At 47.4% G+C, this 20,673-nt stretch overlaps 1 protein-coding gene across 3 annotated transcripts in view; it reads left to right on the top strand.

The window, feature by feature from the left end:
• Window positions 1–3,730: 3,730 nt before the first annotated feature.
• Window positions 3,731–20,673, top strand: part of LOC147634754 (uncharacterized) — a 112,736-nt gene continuing 95,793 nt past the window's right edge. For all 3 annotated transcript variants that reach the window (XR_015266790.1, XM_086803925.1, XM_086803928.1), the window contains exon 1: window positions 3,731–3,913. The gene's annotated coding sequence lies outside the window, so the exon portion shown is untranslated. The remainder of the gene's footprint in view (window positions 3,914–20,673) is intronic.

The following is a 20,673-nucleotide window of genomic DNA, read 5'->3' as shown; positions in this document are numbered from 1 at the left end:
ATGTCATTAGCTTATTGCAAACGATAAGCTAAAAGAAAATGAAACCGAAAGTGTTTACGTAAATGAGTCAAATGTTATGGGAAGGAGTAAACAATATGCATCTTTGTATACAATTAGTATTGTGGACCCTCGTAATGACCTTTAAATCCTTGATCAATTCTCGATGCATAAATATAGACTTCAAAGTTCCATAGGAGAATATGAGCCAAGGGCTAAAAATTAAAAGTAGACTTGAAAGTGCCATAGGAGAATATGAGTTGAGGGCTAAAAATCAAATGAATGAATTTAAAAGTGAATGGGAGTCAATAATTGAAACATCTATTCCACCTGTTGAGGATACAATCAATATTTGGCTAGATTTTTTGAGTGGGCAAAAGCATTCAACAAAAACAAGCAATGATAAGACTCAACACTACTCATAATACTGAAAAAATTTGGGCATTTTTAGGCCAACCCATGCTCACTCCTAGACAAATGAATGTGCTATGTCGATGCCCAAGACCTCAAAGTCTGGGGTTATTACTCAAACACAATTCTTACTTAGGATGATAACATCAAATGTGAATTTCAAGTTATCCCTGAGGAACTAAAAGAGGTTGTTGGTGCTACACTTGGTACTCCATTGATGAAAGCAAGAAAATCATCTTCTTAGAAGCTCGTAAAACATCTTTCACATTACTCCAACATAAGGAGCCCTTACCTAAAAGGGAGATTGTAGAGTCTGAACACCTCTTGCCAGAGTCAAAAACAGTTGAAAGCTCAACAACTTGCAGCTTTAGAGCCTAAGATTCCAGAACTTAAACCTTTCCAATGGATTCCTACATAGAAATTGGCTTTAAAATGAGCATGGGAGTCAAAAGCATCCAATCTCGAGTCTATCCTTACAGGTAAAACAATCTCATGAAATATGAGCTATGACGTTGTATTGGCAAGCCAAGCTTGCACGTTTATGAATGGATTCTGTGGACTGACACTCAAAATATGCCATGTCTAGGATCTTTTGAATACACAATTTACGTAGAATTTAACCCCTTGAAATGTAAGATGTGTGTGGTAGACTATGTGCTGGAAGTAGATTTTATCCTAGGAGGGATTAGGCTACCTTCGTGCAGGCTATACCAAACTTTATTAACCGGTGATGTGTGCTATGAAGATTTTCAACAAAGAAGTGGTGGTGGTGCCATTCTGTGAGACAAGGATGAAATAACACTTAATGCTCTTTATGACCTTTTCCGAAAGTGGCGATTAGTCTCTACATCATAAAAACCATTTTTGATGAAGACCTACCTTCTCCATCAAAGATCCTTTGTGATAAACTCTTTAAATCAGCTATAACCCCAAAGAAGAAACCACTCCCAAATCTACATATTCAAAGTCCTCAAACTGCAAATCTCCATAAAGGTGACCATTCCATTTATCTAAGGCTCATAGTAAATGCCACATATTTTAAAGGAAGAGCTGCCTAGGATACAACCACTGTGTCTCAAGAACCTCTTCTACAAGTGTCACCAAGGAACCAACAATATCTCAACCACAAAACCTGTCTATAATATAATAGCCACTCCTGGAAACAATTCCCAATCACTAATGGTGGAACCAATGGTTGAATCTGTGTTTAACAAAGAATGAAAATCCTACAAGGAAAACTCCTTGATTGATATCACCGACAAAAGAAAATTCTCACACCAAGGGATCCTTATCATCATTAATAGTCCCTCAAGTACTAACTCCACAACCCTTGACCATAACAACCAAGGTTATCCTGTAGAGCAAAAACAAAGGAAAAGCTATCATCACATGACCTCATCAACAACAAACCCTCTTGCTAAATTCCCTAAGCCTACAACAATAACAGAAGAGATCAAATTCCCAATTGGATCTAGTAAAATTCAAGACATAGTCTTAACATCGGCAACACCCTCTGTTGAAGACCCCAACCTTGCCATTAATGCTATTTTACAACCCATAACTAAAACCTCACCAACTCATATCAAAATAGGTACAAAAGCTTCATTTTCAGTAAGGAAAGCATGTCTCTCCGGCCACTACCACAAAGACCGTCAAGATATTTCCAAAGCATCAAGAGGTGGATGGAGAAGCGACTACTTCATACTAGTTCAACCCAAGTTTGGATCCCAAAAAGGCAAACCATACTCCGAAAGAAGAAGGGGTATGATCCCAAGAAGAAGTTTGCACCAAAACAGATAACCTAGCAACCAAGGTACCATGCTCGATACCTAAGAATTCATCAACGATGGGTACACATAAACCTACTTCAGGCTCAGGGACATTATAAAGGAAATACCATTATATGGGTGCCTAAAGCTGTCAAGATTAATCATGTTTCATCACATTAAACTTTAACTCAAGGATCCCTAAGTAAGTTTATGGTGTGGAGACCAAAGTAAAAATAGCCTAAGCACATGGAGGACTCCTCTTACCCACTCCAAGACGACTACCATCACTTCATCCAACAAAGGGATACAATTGGAGATATCTCCATACATCATCTACATGAAACCACTCTTTAAACCAGCAAAACTGAGAGTGCAAAAGTTGAATGGGCAGACACAAGCACCTATACTCCCAAAAAGGGGGTAAACATAAGAACCCACTACTCACACAAGAGTGCAAAATCACAATCGCGGAGCCACAAGAACCATTGCCTACAAAGGAAAAATTTCACAAGAGCCTCCCACAAATAAGAGTGCTCAACAACCTACAAGAGATCAACAAATGCTACAATTTTACTCTCAAATATAAGCAAGTATATTTCTAACCATTAAGAATTTTCCACGCAGTGATTCTTCAAAAATCACAATCGTGATTCTTCAACCTGCAAATTCACGCCACTAGAAATGTGGAGAAAATGGACATTTAAGGTGCATAAATGCTCTACATGAGTGGAAAAGGCTTAAAACATGGTAAAATCAAGAAATCAGTATTAGTGGTTCTCCTTCAAAGTATGTGCTCTCCTTTAACATTATGGAGCTATCCAAGTACATTCTAAGACCTTCTACTCTCAATTTATTAATATTGCCACCTTGGGTCTCTTAATTATTTATTGAATACTTGTTCTTTATCAATTGAAATGTTTCTAATTTCAATGTGGTTATGTTGGGACTCTTTGTTTTCAGATCAACACACACACACACACACACACACACACACACACACACACACACACATGTACGCACGCATGGGCGCGAGCGTGCACACACACAGAAGTAAAATTAAAGGGATTAATTTCCTAATTAGTAAAACAATAGCATGAATAATATTGTAAACTATATAATATATATTACATGGATTTATAATCTACATTACATTATAGCTCTTATCTAACTAACAATATCAGAATGTTAATTGAAGATATTAACATCAGTCAAAATTATGTAGTACAATATAATACATTTTTAAGTGATTTAACATTTATAAATATATAGAAATTAGAGATTTGATAATAAGGCTCTCTCCTTCTTTTCAAGTTTATTAGAGAGATTTGACTAAATAAATGTTAAGCTTTTACAGAGAAATTGTTCTCCTCCAATTGTCCACAAATTCTTCTCTTAAAATTAAAATTAAAATTATTTAAAAAAAAATCAAAATTAAAATAACTTATTAAAATTAATTTTACTTTTACTTTTAATAAAATTAATTTTATTAAAATTAAAACATTATTAAATTTGAAATGTGAAGTACAAGTAGCTACACTCTCCTAGTAGTTGTTGCCTGCCCATGGTATTGATTTAATACCTATTAAGGACGGTTATATTCTTACAGAGAGTGATAATGTATAAAAATAATATTGGGCCGTTTTTCCAGCTTATTTCTTGAAATAATACCTGCTTGCTTCTACAGTGTTGCTATTTCTCTAATGCTGCTGAACGTGGAGGATTAAGAAGCTGTGAAGGTGCGTGGTTACCTATTTGTGTGGTTTTAAGTGTGCTCGAGTTATGTTGTGTTCAGAGAAAGAAAGAAAGAAAGTTCTATTAATGTCTGCCGAAGGGTTGCGACCCAAAAGCATACTTAAAGACCGTCAGTAAAAGAAGGAAACATCTTTGTCAGTAAAAGAAGAAAACATCTCTCTCAGCCCAAAAAAAAAGGGGCCAAGGGTTTTAGGATTCGTACGAGACGTGTTCCCCACAAGTGAAATCGACAAATTGATGTTTGGGTCGAGTTATGTTGTGATTTTATGTGTGCTGGAGTTATGTTGAGAGAGAGAGAGAGAGAGAGAGAGAGAGAGAGAGAGAGACCAAAGTAAGACCCAATGGGCCTATGAGACCATGGAAACTCATCATGAAATACTAGGAACATAGAAACATGAGAGGAGCATCAGCCCCAGTAGATGGTATACTACACTCCAAAATATCAAGCATGGGGCTAATGAGTATGGGCGAGAGATCTCCTCTCACGTGGAAAGGTAGCTCGATGGTGGTGGAGAATATCCTGGATCTGGAGCTGATGAGGGGATCATGGTCGGTGTCCGAGGGGCCGGGGGCGTCGGGCATGCTGGAATGCGGAGGCACAGTCCGAGGTAACTCCTCTTGGGGAGGTAGGTCCGGATCAACCCGAGGTGGGTCCACAAGATCCACTGTATGGGTGTCCTCCACCTCCTGGGTCTTGAAGAAACTGGTGATGGTTGGCTGGCGAGGGAGGTGTTGGGGTGGTTGGGGCCGAAGCTTTCTCAAGAAAGTGTCCCTGTGTTTGCGGAGCTTAAGTAGGAAGAGGCCTAGGCAATGCTGGTCTGAGAAGTCAATGATCTTGGAGAGTGGACCAAACCTCTCACAAAACAGACAGTGAAACCTCCCATGGATCTCATAGTACACTGGGCAGTAGCATATGTAATGCTCTTCTGTGTCTCAACTTTTGTGTGGCATAATCGGCAGGGATCTTCATGGTGGTGGAGCTAGTGGTGGTGGTCATACCCCTGTATAAATAGAGGACATGCTTACTGTCCCACTGGGTGTAATCAAGGGCCTAAATTAAAGGTTGTGTGGGTAAAACCTAAGGGTACCAATCTTGACATCATCACCTAAGCAAGAAGCCTCTGAGCCTCGTATTATTAGCGCCTCTCTAAATCAAGGGGTGTTGTTGGATAGATTGGCCATGTGTGCGCCACGTGGAGGAGCAAATCCCATATACAAATAGTGGGTGTTTAAACCTTAGTATAAAGGGTGTATAACCCTTGGAGCTACCTCATCCCCCAACTTTTATGGTTGGATATCGAGATCTAAGGAAGCGGGGCCCCCGATCAGTAGTGGGGCCAAAATCGTGCGCTTTAGTTGCTCGACTCTCCACTTTGGGTCTCCATATGAACTCCCCGGCTCTGAAGATGTGCTTAGCTGTACCTATGTCCACTCTGAGGCGGTGGGATGAAAGCCGTAGCTGGCCAATCGCAATCCGCATGGCATGGGACATGTGGACATTCATCCATCCTTAGTGAGCATGAGGAAGCAATCTTTGTAGAAGTGCATCTTCGTTGGGAGCTCCGAAGGTGTGATCCATGTGCAATGGGTGTAGAGGTTGAGAAGATCTAAGTGGATAACCCGGTTGGTATCCTCATGAGGGAGATGGAGAAAAGGGGAGTCCAAACTGTACTCAAGGGGCGGTAGGCAGTCCATGCGAAGTCCATATACTGAGAACCAAGTGATAACTAAGGCATACCATACTTCAGAGTGGCCCTCAAGTGCTAGCAGTCTTGAGGACTCCAGGGCAAGCCTCGGGTACCTGTGGGGATCCATGTGACTGATGCGATGAAGGTATGTGACTGTTTGGAAGAGTGCATCCACTACCATCGAGGTTGGAGCAAACTTTGCCTGGATAATCTGGTGTGGGATTGATGGTTTGTTGTAGATCATATGGGAGAACATCATGACCTGGGGCCTCTTAACTCGCCGCCAATCCTCATTGGATAAATATGGCCCCCAGAAGGCTGCTCCATACATCAAGGCTAGTGTGAGGAGGGTGTCAAAAAGCCAATCCTTCGTCTTGGGCTCCTGGAAATGTTCCTGGAAGCATTGCCACTCAAGTAAGCGGAAGGTTGCATATCCCCGTGTCACTCTAGAATGTGCTACGAGAAGCATGGTGAAGTGTGGGCCACTGAAAGTGACACCAAGGTAGACATAGGATGAGACAATCTCCGCAGGATCCCCTCTGTATATGAAGCTCCATTTGGATGTGAAGGGACATGAAGTATTGAAGACCGTTACCTTGGTTTTACCAAAGTTAACAGAGAGGTCCCGTTGAGTGCAAAAGTGTTGTAAGGCATCCAACTATCTCTGAAGCCCCTTCGCTGAATCTGAGAGGACGACGATGTCATCTACATAAAGTAGTATGGGGATCAATATGCTTGCCAGTGTGGGACCAGCCCCGCCTAATTCGTTAATGAACCTCGAGATCTCATCAATGTAGAGGCCAAATAGAGTGGGTGATAGAGGGCAGCCTTGATTCACCCCAATAGTGCTGGAAATCTCTTGTTGTGATGTACCTCTTGGGGCTCTCACTCGTCCGGTGATGGACTCATAGAGGGCGATGATGCTCCAAAACATGTCAGATGGGACTCCTATCTCCTGTAGATGGTGTAGGAGGCGAACTCGGGGTACAATATCATAAGCTTTGTGGAAATCCACAAAGTAGCAGTAAATCCTTGGATGTCATGCTCTACCCTCCTTGATGATGGCACGGAGGGTGAAGATGTGGTCAAGGGTAGCGTAGCTCCTTCGAAAGCCTGCATGTCGCGAGGCTCTCCATCCATGTCTCTTTGCTGCAAATAAACTTAGCTCCGCCTCTAGCACCGATTACTAGAGTTTGGCCAATTTGTGGCCAATCATGATCGTCCTGTAATTATTAGGATCAAGTGGATATACGGCTTTGAGGATGGGGATGATGGTGTTAGTGGACCAAGAGGGTGGAAATCCTTCACAAAGGGCTCTATTGAACATGTAGGCTGGTAGGGGTGCCAGGGTATTGTGAGACGTACTCGGCAGCAGTGAGTCCCTCGTGATCTTGGGCTCGCCCATTACATAGTCTACGAATGGCCTTGAGGACCATGCCCTTTGTGAAGAAGGTGGCGGTGGTGGGGCGGGGATCTGGTGGTGGGGGTAGAGGTGGTTGATGGGAGATATGATAGAGGGAGCATGTATAGGAGTGCCATGTGTCCGGGCAGGTGATAGGTGTGGGGGGCCGACGTCCTTGGAGTTTCCTCTAGGCGTCTTTTAAGATTGGCCCTAAGAAAACTTGGTAAACTCATTCTCTTTTCAAGCGTAGAACTCTCGTTTCTTGCGTTGGGTAAGCCGTTGTGAAATCTGTTGCGCTTGGCGCTTTGTGATTTGCCTAGTCCTTATTTCATGCTTAAGACATGAGCGTGTGGCTCGGCATTCATCATCATACCAGCATTGAACCGCAAGGTGGCTTGGCGGTAGACCGCCTCGTGCATATGAAAGAAGTGGTGGCGGATGTGTGAAGTAGGGTGGTGAGTTGTGATGTGAGGGTGGGTAGGGAGACAATAGGTTCCACATCCTGGGGTTGGCGGTAGATGTGGTTGGAGTAAACAAGGTCAAGCTTGTGATCAAAATGGACCTGGGTGTAATGTGAGATGGGGGGTGGTGGTGGAGAGACGGGTGGTGTGTAGGTAAGAGTGAAAGAGAGGTAGGCATGGTCAATTTCAAAGGGGGGTGGCGGGATGGAGAAGTTGGGGAGAAGGTGTGCCAAAGCTGGAGATCCCATAAGGTAGTCCACGGTGCTAGTCCCTCCTAAGTGAGGGAAGGAGGTGAGGGCATCGGAGGAGGGCGGGACATCCCATTATAGACAACAAGACCAGGTGCATAGATAACAAGACCATGTGCAGCTCCTAGCTCTAAGAAATATCTTCCATACACCGTGACCTCCTCACGGTCCTGTGATGATCTCTGCAGCCTCGTGTCAGTGATGTCTAGCTCCTGTAGTCTGATAGGGTCTTCCAGATCGAGTAGTGGGACTTTTTGGCTCCCCATCCTAGCGTTGAAGTCCCTGAGCAGAAGGACTTTTCCCACCCTAGATGACTTAGAAGGTCATGTCTTCAGAGAAGTTTCGGGTTACAATGCTTGTTTGATCTGTGGACAGAGTTATGCCACAATTGTTAGCACATTCATCCCTAATTTCTGTCCATGTCTGGTGTCCTTTTGGTCCCTTTTGCATGGCCTCTCACTTTTTCATCTTGCCTTGTCTATCTTTTGCTCCCACTTGTGAGACTACTTCTATCTCTTGCTTGGGACTGTATTGCTTCAGTATATTCAGCATAGTTGCTCCATATCTCTCTCTCTCTCTTGCACTCTCTACTTAGCACACTCTAGTGCTTATTTGCTTCCGCTCTGTGCACTCTTTCATGGTATCATTGCTCCCGGTTCAGCGATTCCCTCTGCAGCCCCAGATTCAGCCCTATTTACAGCCCCTTAACCTCTGCGTTTTTCTCAGATTTGCAGCCCTCTTGTTGCTGTGTTTTCTGGACATCTTCTGCTGATTGCTTTCCCTTCAGTTTGGCTTCATCGCTTGCAGCGAGAAGGTAATTTTCTCATCAGCGTTTTACTTCTACTTGGAGTTTGGATCTAGGCAGTCTGTTTTTTCAGGACAGCAGCCCCTCTTTGGCTGCGTTTTCCTCTCCGGTGGACATTCCCTTTTGCAAAGGGGGATTGTGGTAGTTCGGGCTTTGGTGGCACCCTTGGTACATGTGGAGGAAAATTTTTCTTCTTATGAGTCTGCAAAGTTGGATGGTTCCAACTCCACCTTGTGGAAGGTGAAGGTGAAATCAGCCTTGCGTTGCGTGGATCTTTGGGATTGGCTTGTTACACCTGCCAATGCCACTCCTCCCACCCTTGCTTCCGGTGGTGTGACTCAGGCACAGATTGATATTTGGCAGGCAAATGATCGTCGTGTTTTCTCCTTTTCTGATGTTGAAATGTCAGGATTCTGTTCTCTCTCATGTGCGTACAACAGATGCTACACATGAAGTTTGGAAGGCTTTTGCAGATCTCTACGAGATTAAGTCTCCGGGTTGAATTTTGGCGTTGGAAAAGCAGCTTATGAACTTATCAGCTTCCGCCTTTCCATCTTTATGTGCTTTCATCTCGAAGATGAAAGATCTCCGGGACGAGCTTGCTGTTTGTGGCAAGGATATCTCTACAGAGGATATGGCTATTCGACTTCTCTCCAAGCTTCTAGAGAGGTTTGATGCTTATTTTCAGTCTCTTGTTTCTTCTCCTCGTCATGTTCCAGTTACTTGGGAGAGGAAGTTCTTCCCTCCATTATGCAGATTGAGTCTCTCTTTGAGGAGTGGATTGACACCTCTGGTGGTCCTGATGGAGCTTTGGCAGTGCGAGATAAAGGGAAGAATCAACAGAAGAAAGGGAAAGAGGGTTCTGACAAGAACTCCAAGGATAACGACAAGGATAAAGACAAAAGCAAATCTTCTAAAAACAAGGACATTGAATGCCACTATTGTGGCAAGAAGGGTCATAAGTCGCCCCAATGTCACAAGAAGAAGCGGGATGAAGCAAAGAACTCTTCCTCTACAGCGTTGTCTCAGACCAAGAAGGATGATGGCATTCTTCTATTAGCAGGTACTCGTCGTATACTTGCTCTTGTGACTTCTTAGTCGTGGTAGTGGATAGCGGTGCTACTGCTCACATGACACCCCATTGAGATTGGTTCGAGGACTTCACTGCCAGGTCAGGCGAGATCACTTTGGGTGATTCTTCTTCCGTGCAAGTGCATGGACATGGCACCATCCCCATCTTCCGCTCTTTCGAGGACAAGAGGTACTTCTCTGACGTTATGTACATTCTAGATTTGGCTTTTAACCTTTTGTCAATGAGTGCTCTTACAGCTCAGGGTGCGGTGGTGATCTTCTCTCGTTATGAGATTACCATTCGTGATAAGGAGACCTGTAGCATCTTGGCTCAGGGAGTTAAAGATAGTGGTCTGTACAAGTTGACCGCTTTGCTTTCTTCTAGTTCTTTTGCTCTTTGGCATGCTCAGTTTGGCCATTTGAGCTATCAGCTTCTACAACGAGCTTCGAAGGATGGGTTGGTTGAGGGTTTACCGACCATCAAGGCTCCATCTTCTGCTTGTTCCTCTTGTTTACAAGGGAAGCAACACCGAGCCGCCTTTCCGAAGGAAGTGACACACAGATTTGACATCACTTGCTCTTGTTCATGCAGACTTATGTGGTCTTTGTCAGAATACGCAGCGGAGATGATGACCAGATTTGTGAACACGAGAGCAAAAACGCTGTGTAACTCTGCTCTATATACACAAGAAGATCCCGAGAAATGATACAAATAGTGGTATGGGGCTGGGGGCCTATATATATGCCCCTAGGAGAGTAGTCGGGCAGCATAGGAAGTGCCCACGACTGCTGAAAAATGTCCACGACTGCATAAATGCAGTCGGCCAGCAGAAAAGTGCCCACGACTGATAAACTGCAGTTGGCCCAGTAGCCCACGACTGAGAAACATGCAGTCGGCCAGCACTGGAGTGCTCCTGGCATCCTCTGGCAGCCCTCCCAACCATTGGAAAAATGGGAAAAAATAGGGGAAAAATGCGGGGAGTGAGGAAAAATGATAAAACACCTGATAAGGGCGGGCACACCCACAACAAAGGCCCTGGTGTATAAAACTGGACAGGAGATGACTTCTAACACCCCCTCTCAGCTCTTGGCTGTGAAACCAACCACTGGGAGCTGGGGTGCCGCCCGAGCAAGTCCTGAGAGAGCGACTTCGTGAAGAGGTCCACCGTACTGTCCTCCGTCGAACAGAACTCTAGCAAGATGTCATCAGCAACGATCTGTTCACGAACAAAGTGCCTCTGGATGACCATGGGTTCCTCCAGTGGAAGCCCAAACCTGCAATGTTGTCAGAATATGCAGCGGAAATGATATCCAAACTTGGGTAGACAAGAGCAAGTAGACTGCAGAAAATAATCAGCACAAGAAACACAGAGAGATGTGTGTAAACTCTTCTCTATACACAAGATCCCGAAGATACTGAATGAGAAAGTGGAGGAGGATGGGGGGCAATATATACAAGCCCATGAGGGCAGTCGGCCAGCTCTAGAAGAGGCCCACGACTGGACGGCGTCTTCAGGTGGACTTTCATTCTTCAGAAGCTACTTCTCAGGCTTTGGCTGGCAGCCCCTTTCCTCTTGGTCCTAGGAAGATTTTCTTCTTTCAGTACCAGGTGGGCTTTGATCCAGTGGTGGGAGGATCAGCGCCTTACCTCGGTCTCACTATGGTTCCCTGCTCTTCCTTGGTCCTATTGGAAGCTTTTAGCTTCCATAGGGGCATCCTTTGGCCAGGTTCTAGAGGTACCTATTAAAACCGGTCTATGGACACATAAAGCCGTAATTCATTCATAAATAACCTGGACTTACTCAGACACACAATCACAGAATCCTCGCTCCCTCGCTCAACAGCACATTGGCCCCGAAGTCCGGCGCCCCTTACGATATTTCTTTATTGTTAAAAAGTTGAAAAATACAAAGCACGAGTGCAACAGAGCACTCTACTTGCACCAGCTGAGTTTTACAAATTCTGGGAGAAAATTTGCCAGCATAACTGCACAATCACACGACTGCTGAATATAGCAGTCGGCCAGCATCTGATGCCCCACGCCTGGACAGAACAAGTCGGCCAGCACTCCTACAGCCCACGACTGATACAGATGCAGTCGGCCAGCTTCAGAGTGCTCCTGGCATCAACTGGCAGCCCTCCAGCCACTAGGAAAAAATGGAAAAAATAGGGAAAAATAGGGAAAAAATACGGGGAGTGTGGAAAAATGATATACGGGCGGGCACACCCACAACAGAGGCCCTGGTGTATACAAATAGACAGGAGATGACTTCTAACACCCCCTCTCAGCTCCTGGCTGTGTAACCAACCCCAGGGAGCTGGAGTGCCGCCTGAGCGTAGCCTGAGGTAGAGACTTCGTGAAGAGGTCCGCCGCATTGTCCTCCGTCGAACAATAAAGTAGCAAGATGTCACCCGCCAAGATCTTCTCACGAACAAAGTGATACTGTATCTCTATATGCTTGGTCCGGGCATGGAAAACCGGGTTCCGAGCAATAGCTATACAACTCTGGTTATCACACTGGATGACTGTGGGCTCCCTCTGTGGAAACCCCATCTCGCCAAGCAGCCTCCGCAGCCATACAACCTCACAAGCAGCACCACAAGCAGCCCGATACTCTGCCTCTGTCGAAGAAAGGGCAATAGTTGGCTGCTTCCTGCTGCTCCAAGAAACCGCTCCTGAGCCGAGGGTAAAAGTGTATCCTGAAGTAGATCTCCTCGTGTCTGGATCTCCTCCCCAATCTGAGTCACTCCATCCTTGGAGCTTGACTCCATTCCCTTCTGTGTAAAAGAGTCCCAGATCCTTCGTACTCTGCAGATACCGCAAGATCCGCAATCCTGCGTCCCAATGAGTCTTCAATGGCGTCTGCATAAAAGAGCTCAACAGCCCCACGGAGAAGCTCAAGTCCAATCTGATGTTCAGCAACCAATAAATAACCTGGACTTACTCAGACACACAATCACAGAATCCTCGCTCCCTCGCTCAACAGCACATTGGCCCCGAAGTCCGGCGCCCCTTACGATATTTCTTTATTGTTAAAAAGTTGAAAAATACAAAGCACGAGTGCAACAGAGCACTCTACTTGCACCAGCTGAGTTTTACAAATTCTGGGAGAAAATTTGCCAGCATAACTGCACAATCACACGACTGCTGAATATAGCAGTCGGCCAGCATCTGATGCCCCACGCCTGGACAGAACAAGTCGGCCAGCACTCCTACAGCCCACGACTGATACAGATGCAGTCGGCCAGCTTCAGAGTGCTCCTGGCATCAACTGGCAGCCCTCCAGCCACTAGGAAAAAATGGAAAAAATAGGGAAAAATAGGGAAAAAATACGGGGAGTGTGGAAAAATGATATACGGGCGGGCACACCCACAACAGAGGCCCTGGTGTATACAAATAGACAGGAGATGACTTCTAACACCCCCTCTCAGCTCCTGGCTGTGTAACCAACCCCAGGGAGCTGGAGTGCCGCCTGAGCGTAGCCTGAGGTAGAGACTTCGTGAAGAGGTCCGCCGCATTGTCCTCCGTCGAACAATAAAGTAGCAAGATGTCACCCGCCAAGATCTTCTCACGAACAAAGTGATACTGTATCTCTATATGCTTGGTCCGGGCATGGAAAACCGGGTTCCGAGCAATAGCTATACAACTCTGGTTATCACACTGGATGACTGTGGGCTCCCTCTGTGGAAACCCCATCTCGCCAAGCAGCCTCCGCAGCCATACAACCTCACAAGCAGCACCACAAGCAGCCCGATACTCTGCCTCTGTCGAAGAAAGGGCAATAGTTGGCTGCTTCCTGCTGCTCCAAGAAACCGCTCCTGAGCCGAGGGTAAAAGTGTATCCTGAAGTAGATCTCCTCGTGTCTGGATCTCCTCCCCAATCTGAGTCACTCCATCCTTGGAGCTTGACTCCATTCCCTTCTGTGTAAAAGAGTCCCAGATCCTTCGTACTCTGCAGATACCGCAAGATCCGCAATCCTGCGTCCCAATGAGTCTTCAATGGCGTCTGCATAAAAGAGCTCAACAGCCCCACGGAGAAGCTCAAGTCCAATCTGATGTTCAGCAACCAGATCAATGAACCAACCAACTTCCGGTACTGCGAGGCATCAACTGGCTCACAAGGATCTGTAACGGTTAACTTTGTGTTCGGGTCCATCGGCGAAGTAATAGGCTTGCAGTTCTCCATCCCAAAGGCCTCAAGCAACTCATGAACATACCGCTGCTGAGAGACGAAAAAACCCCTCTGGGTCTGCCAGATCTCCAATCCCAAGAAGAAGTGGAGTAAGCCTAAGTCGGTCATCTCAAACTCCTTTGACAAGGCAGCCTTCGTCACTCCAATGTGCTCCACATGACCGCTGGTGAGAATGAGATCATCCACATAAAGGATGATGAGTGTGACCATGCCGCGTTCCCGAAAGAGATACAGGTTCGGATCTGCAACCGATCTCTGGAATCCAGTCCGAATAAAGAAGGAATCAATCTTCTGATTCCAAGCCCGCGGAGCCTGCTTAAGACCATACAAGGCCTTACGTAACCTGTAAACCATCCCTTCCGATCCTGGAACAATGAAGCCTGGAGGCTGCTCAACGTACACCTCCTCCTGCAGGTCACCATTAAGGAACGCCGATTTTACATCCATCTGGTACACGGGCCACCTCTGAGAAGAAGCAAGGGCAAGAACGGTCCGAATCGTGGTCATCCGCGCTGTCGGTGCAAAGGTATCCTCGTAGTCGATGCCTGGCCGCTGAGCATAACCCTTAGCCACGAGCCTGGCTTTGTGTTTGTCCACCGACCCATCAGCCGCGTACTTGGTCTTAAAGACCCATTTGACACCAATGACTGACCGCTTCGACGGCCTCGGTACCAACTCCCAAGTGTTGTTCTTCTCGATGGCGTCAAGTTCCACCTGCATGGCTTCCCTCCAAGTATCCTGTGAAAGGGCTTCCTTTACGGAAGTGGGCTCTTTATCCCGCATGATACGAGACATAAGAGCATAGTTCACCTGAAGAAGCTCCGTCGTGTTGCTTTTATCTCGAACTCGATGTGATCTTCGAGGGCCGTCCTCTGTGGTCCACTCGGAGGGTAGCTCCGTGACACCTGACTCCCGAAGGGTGTCCATCAACCACCTAGGTACTCGAACAGATCGTGGAGCCTCCTGTGGTCGCGGGGGCTCAACTCCAGCTGCGGGCTCAACCTCCTGTGATGACTGAGGTGGATCAACTGGAGTGGTAGACTGGGAATCATCATCAGACTCTGGATCTCCAAGAAGTGGCGGCTCCTCGAGAGTGGATGCTGGAACATGCTCGTCAAAGACCACATCCCGGCTGACAACAATCTCGTTCCTCTCTGGATCATACAACCTGTATCCCTTGGAAAGAGAGTTATACCCCACAAATACCAGCTTGTGGGACTTGGAGTCAAGCTTCCCCCTCTGCTTCTTCGGAATATGTACATACACGTCACTCCCAAAGACACGGAAGTGCGAGACATCGGGTTTTCTGCCAAAATATGCCTCAAATGGAGTCATATGGGGTACAGAAGTCGTCGGAGAGCGGTTAATGGTATGGACAGCTGTCGCCACAGCCTCACCCCAAAGTGGACGAGGAAGATCTCGATGCTCTAGCATGGTCCTCGCCATCTCCACCACAGTCCTGTTCTTACGTTCAACAACTCCATTCTCCGAAGGCGATCCGGTATTGGCCAATTCCCTCTTGATGCCATGATCTGCACAAAACCGAAAGAATACAGTCGAGGAGAATTCCCCTCCTTTGTCAGCCCTGAGAGTCTTGACCTGAAATCCAGACTCTTTCTCCACCATCACGTGCCAATCCTTGAACCGAGCAAAAGCCTGGTCCTTCTGTGAAAGAAAGTAGACCCACGTGAATCTGGTACAATCATCAACAAGCAGCATGAAGTAGAGAGATCCTCCCAAGGATGGTATCTGCTGTGGTCCACACAAGTCAGTGTGAATCAACTCCAAAGGTTTCGAAGCCCGCCTGGAAGCCTGCTTCGGAAAGGATTCCCTGTGCTGCTTACCACGTATGCAAGAACTGCAGCGTCCTTGCCTACTACCAACATCTGGCAAGCCAACCACCATCTGGTCCCGGAAGGCGCACCGCAAAGCATCCACATTTAAGTGGCCAAAACGAAAGTGCCACAAATCTCCGACCTGAGAGCCTGTCAGTGAGGAGAGTGCAGAGAGCTTGTAGATGCCGTTCTCCACACCGCCTTCCCAAACAACTTTGCCTGTCTCACGGTCCCTTAGAGCAACTGAATGCTCCTCAAATTCCACCCGAAAGCCAGTCTTGCATACCTCATGCACTGACAAAAGATGAAAGCCCAGAGCAGGGACATAAAGAACACGGGAAGCATGCTTGCCCCCCTTGCCGTCGGGAATGATCTCCATCCGGCCCTCACTATGAATCGGAATAGTGGAGTTATCGCCAATAAAGATACGACCTGACTGCCGTTTCAGATCCAGGAAGAAGTCACGGGATGGAGTCATGTGCCTGGAAGCACCACTGTCGAGAATCCATTCCCGAGTATCCTTTGCGGTGAAGCCAACTGCCTCCTCGCTCGAAGACGATGAATCATCGGAGTCCACCATCTCCAAGTGCACAAATGCCGGAGTCTTCGCAGCTGAGGCTGAGGACTCAGCACTCTTCCCTGTCCGCTTAGGGCACTTCCTCCAGTAGTGGCCTTTCTCGCCACAATCATTACACGATCTTTCGGCCTTCAGCTTCTCTCGTTCTGGATCAGGCTTCTTCTCGGAAGACTTATCTGGTGAAGCCTTCCCTTTGCCCTTGTTGGTATTACGGCCTTTCGACCGTTGGCCAGTTAAGGCCTCCGAACCTCCGCCGTGAGGAGGGTTCGTGAAACGTTCCTCCTGGTCCAGGACCATTGGCACAAGCTCCTCCCAAGTAATGGTGCTGAGCCTGCCACTAGTGATCAACGAGGAATAGAAAGCAGAATACTGACCAGGCAAGTGGGAAAGTAACGTGATGGCCATATCTTCGGACGATATCTCTTTCCCAGCTTGAAGGACTTCCTGCTGAAGGGCCTGCAGCTTGTTAATGTGTTCCCGCATCGTCGAAGACTTTGCAGGGTTCATAACCCGCATCTGCACTTCCAAGGATATCCGCTTCATGGGTGACACCCTGTTGTACAAAGAAGCCAAGTGCTCCCATATGCCTCTCGCCAGCGTCATGTGCTTCACATGGTTGATCACCTGTGGTGTGCAATTGAGGAATATAAATGACCGGACCCTGGCGTTGACACGGTCCCACATTTGTGCCTGTGCCTCTCGGTCCTTCCTCGTCGATAAAACCTCCCCTTCCTCAGCTTCCGGCCTTGGCACCCCTTTGATAATAAAATCAGCAAGATCATATGACTCCAGAACTGACTCCATCATGACCTTCCAGATGCCATAATTGGACCCGTCCAACTGCCGATCCACTGGGAACGTGGGAAGAGTCGGAATCTTCACGTGCTTCTCTGCCATCTCGAGTAAATCCGCCATCTCGGAGAGTAACCTGAAAGGGTGGGTGGGTGGGAAAAATCTGAAAATCAGAATATATGCAAGTGGGTGTCCAGCCCCTCTGCCCGCCTTCCTCTTGCACCTTCACTTCCCGTTCAGCCCGAAACAGTCCACCGATCAGCAACCTGTTGCTCCCCCTCTTGCTCAGAAAAACGCCCAAGATCTCCTAGAGCCTAGGGCTCTGATACCATGTCAGAATATGCAGCGGAAATGATATCCAAACTTGGGTAGACAAGAGCAAGTAGACTGCAGAAAATAATCAGCACAAGAAACACAGAGAGATGTGTGTAAACTCTTCTCTATACACAAGATCCCGAAGATACTGAATGAGAAAGTGGAGGAGGATGGGGGGCAATATATACAAGCCCATGAGGGCAGTCGGCCAGCTCTAGAAGAGGCCCACGACTGGACAAAATCAGACGACTGCTGAATATAGCAGTCGGCCAGCATCTGATGCCCCACGCCTGGACAGAACAAGTCGGCCAGCACTCCTACAGCCCACGACTGATACAGATGCAGTCGGCCAGCTTCAGAGTGCTCCTGGCATCAACTGGCAGCCCTCTAGCCACTAGGAAAAAATGGGAAAAATAGGGAAAAAATACGGGGAGTGTGGAAAAATGATATACGGGCGGGCACACCCACAACAGAGGCCCTGGTGTATACAAATAGACAGGAGATGACTTCTAACAAATGTAACCTCCTGCTGCTCCGTGAAACTGCTCCTGGGCCATAAGTAGATCTCCTCGTGTCCGGATCTCCTCCCCAAACTGAGTCACTCCAGACGCGGAGTCGGACTCCATCCAACAATCCCCCTCTTGTGTACAAGAGTCCATGATCCTTCGCATGCCGCAGAAACCACAGGAAACGCAATCCTGCCTCCCAAAGAGTTATCTACAACCATGAGCTCAACCGCCTCATCAGGAAGCTCCCGTCCAATCTGGTGTCCATCAACCAGATCAATGAACCATACAGCTTCTGAGTCATAGAGACATCACACTGCTCACAAGGATCAGCACCTGTTACGGTGCACAAACAAGTCCTGGAAACCTGATGAAACCTGTCAACCACCCCCTCTGAATCCGGAACCACAAAGCCTGGAGAAACCACCTTCTTTTGCAAGTAAGCACCTGCCACCTGCCTGGCTTTCCGAAAGGTCCCCGTGGAAAGAACATCCTCAACAGCTGGAAGTTCTATGTCCCGAATACTACGAGACATCAGAGCATAAGTGACCTGTTCAGCTTCCTCTGACTCACGAACACAAGAACTACCAACATCAGTACTGGAAAGTTCCTGCCAACTGCTGCCATCTACTGGTAAGCTATCCACCATCTGGTCCCGGAAAGCCCGCACCTGCAGCGTATCCACACTTAAGTGGCCATTACCAGACTGCCACTCATCACAAACCTGAGGACCTGGGAGAGAGAGTGCTGAAAGCCTGTAAACTCCATTCTCCACTCCGCCTTCCCAAACCACTTGGCCTGTTGCTTTGTCCCAGAGAGCAACAAAATGCTCATCAAACTCCACCCGTATGCCAGTCTTGCAAACCTGATGCACTGACAACAGATGAAAACCAAGTGCCGGAACATACAACACCATGCTTCCCCCCTCTGCCATCGGGAACTATCTCCATCCTGCCCTCACTGTGAACTAGGATAGTGGATGTATCCCCAGTAAGAATATGACCAGAAAGCCTGCAGAGATCCTGTAAACCGAAACGGGAAGGAGTCATGTGCCTGGAAGCACCACTATCGAGAATCCACTCCCGAGTATCCGTTGCGGAGAGTCCTCCAATCTCCTCCCTGCCTGAAGAAAATGAAACATCGGTGTCCATCACCTCCAGGTGCACAAAGGCCGGAGTCTTCATGATTGCTGCTGAGGAGTCTTCACCCTTCTCGGTCTTCCGCTTGGGACACTGCCTCCAGTAGTGGCCTTTCTCGCAACAATCAGTACAGGTCCTCTCTGCCTTCAGTTTCTCGCGGTCAGAGTCGGACTTCTTCTCAGAAGACTTCTCCGATGAAGCCTTCCCTTTGCCCGAGTTACGGCCTTTCGACCGTTGGCCAGTAAAGGCCTCCGAACCTCCACCCTGAGGAGGGTTCGTGAATCGTTCCTCCTGGTCCAGGACCATGGGCACAAGCTCCTCCCACGTGATGGTGCTGAGCCTGCCAACTGGTAATCAACGACGAGTACAATGCTGAGTACGAAGAGGGCAAATGTGACAGCAACGTGATAGCCATGTCCTCTGACGATATCTCCTTCCCAGCCTGAAGAACTTCCTGCTGAAGAGCCTGCAGCTTGTTAATATGCTCCCGCATCGTCGACGACTTTGCAGGGCTCATAACCCGCATATGTACTTCCAAGGAAATCCTCTTCATGGGCGATACCCTGTTGTAAAGTGAGGCCAAATGCTGCCATATACCTCTGGCCAGCGTCATGTGCTTTACATGATTGATTACCTGTGGTGTGCAGTTGAGGAAAATAAACGAACGGACCCTGGCGTTGACACGATCCCACATCTGCGTCTGAGCCTCCCGGTCCTTTCGGGTTGACGGTAACTCCCTTTCCTCTACTTCCGGCCGTGGAACACCAACAACGACGAAATCGGCGAGGTTGTAAGACTCCAGAACAGATTCCATCATCACCTTCCATATGCCGTAGTTACTCCCGTCCAACTGACGGTCCACCGGGAACGTGGGGAGTGTCGGGATCTTCACATGTCTCTCGGCCATCTCAAACAGATCTGCCATAGCGGGGATGTACACTGAAAAGGGTGGGTGGGTGGGAACAAAGAAGAAATAAAACCTGCAAGTGGCTGTCCAGCAAATCAGCCTGCCTTCCTCTTGCTTCTTCTCTTCCCGATCAGCCCAAAACAGTCCACCAATCAGCCACAAAACAGTCCCCCTCTTGCTCACACAAATCCCAAGACCTATCTAGAGCCTAGGGCTCTGATACCATGTCAGAATACGCAGCGGAGATGATGACCAGATCTGGGAACACAAGAGCAAAAACACAGGCAGAAAAAACAGCACAAGAGAGAGAGAGAGATGTAGGCGTGTAACTCTGCTCTATATACACAAGAAGATCCCGAGAAATGATACAAATAGTGGTATGGGGCTGGGGGCCTATATATATGCCCCTGGGAGAGCAGTCGGCCAGCATAGGAAGTCGGCCAGCAAAAAAGTGCCCACGACTGATAAACTGCAGTCGGCCAGCAGTCTAGTAGCCCACGACTGAGAAACATGCAGTCAGCCAGCACTGGAGTGCTCCTGGCATCCTCTGGCAGCCCTCCCAACCACTGGAAAAATGGGAAAAAATAGGGGAAAAATGCGGGGAGTGAGGAAAAATGATAAAACACCTGATAAGGGCGGGCACACCCACAACGAAGGCCCTGGTGTATAAAACTGGACAGGAGATGACTTCTAACAGTCTTATGAGTACCGTGTCTTTGAGTAAGGCGTTGTACATGCTCGTGATGGTGGATGACTTCTCCAGATATACTTGGGTTTTCTTTTTGAAGACCAAGGATGAGGCTTTT

This window comes from Cibotium barometz, chromosome 10 (assembly GCF_041138505.1).
Source record: "Cibotium barometz isolate CiBa-2024 chromosome 10, ASM4113850v1, whole genome shotgun sequence".
Classification (NCBI taxonomy): Eukaryota; Viridiplantae; Streptophyta; class Polypodiopsida; order Cyatheales; family Cibotiaceae; genus Cibotium; species Cibotium barometz.
This window is presented reverse-complemented; position numbering and strand designations above follow the sequence as displayed.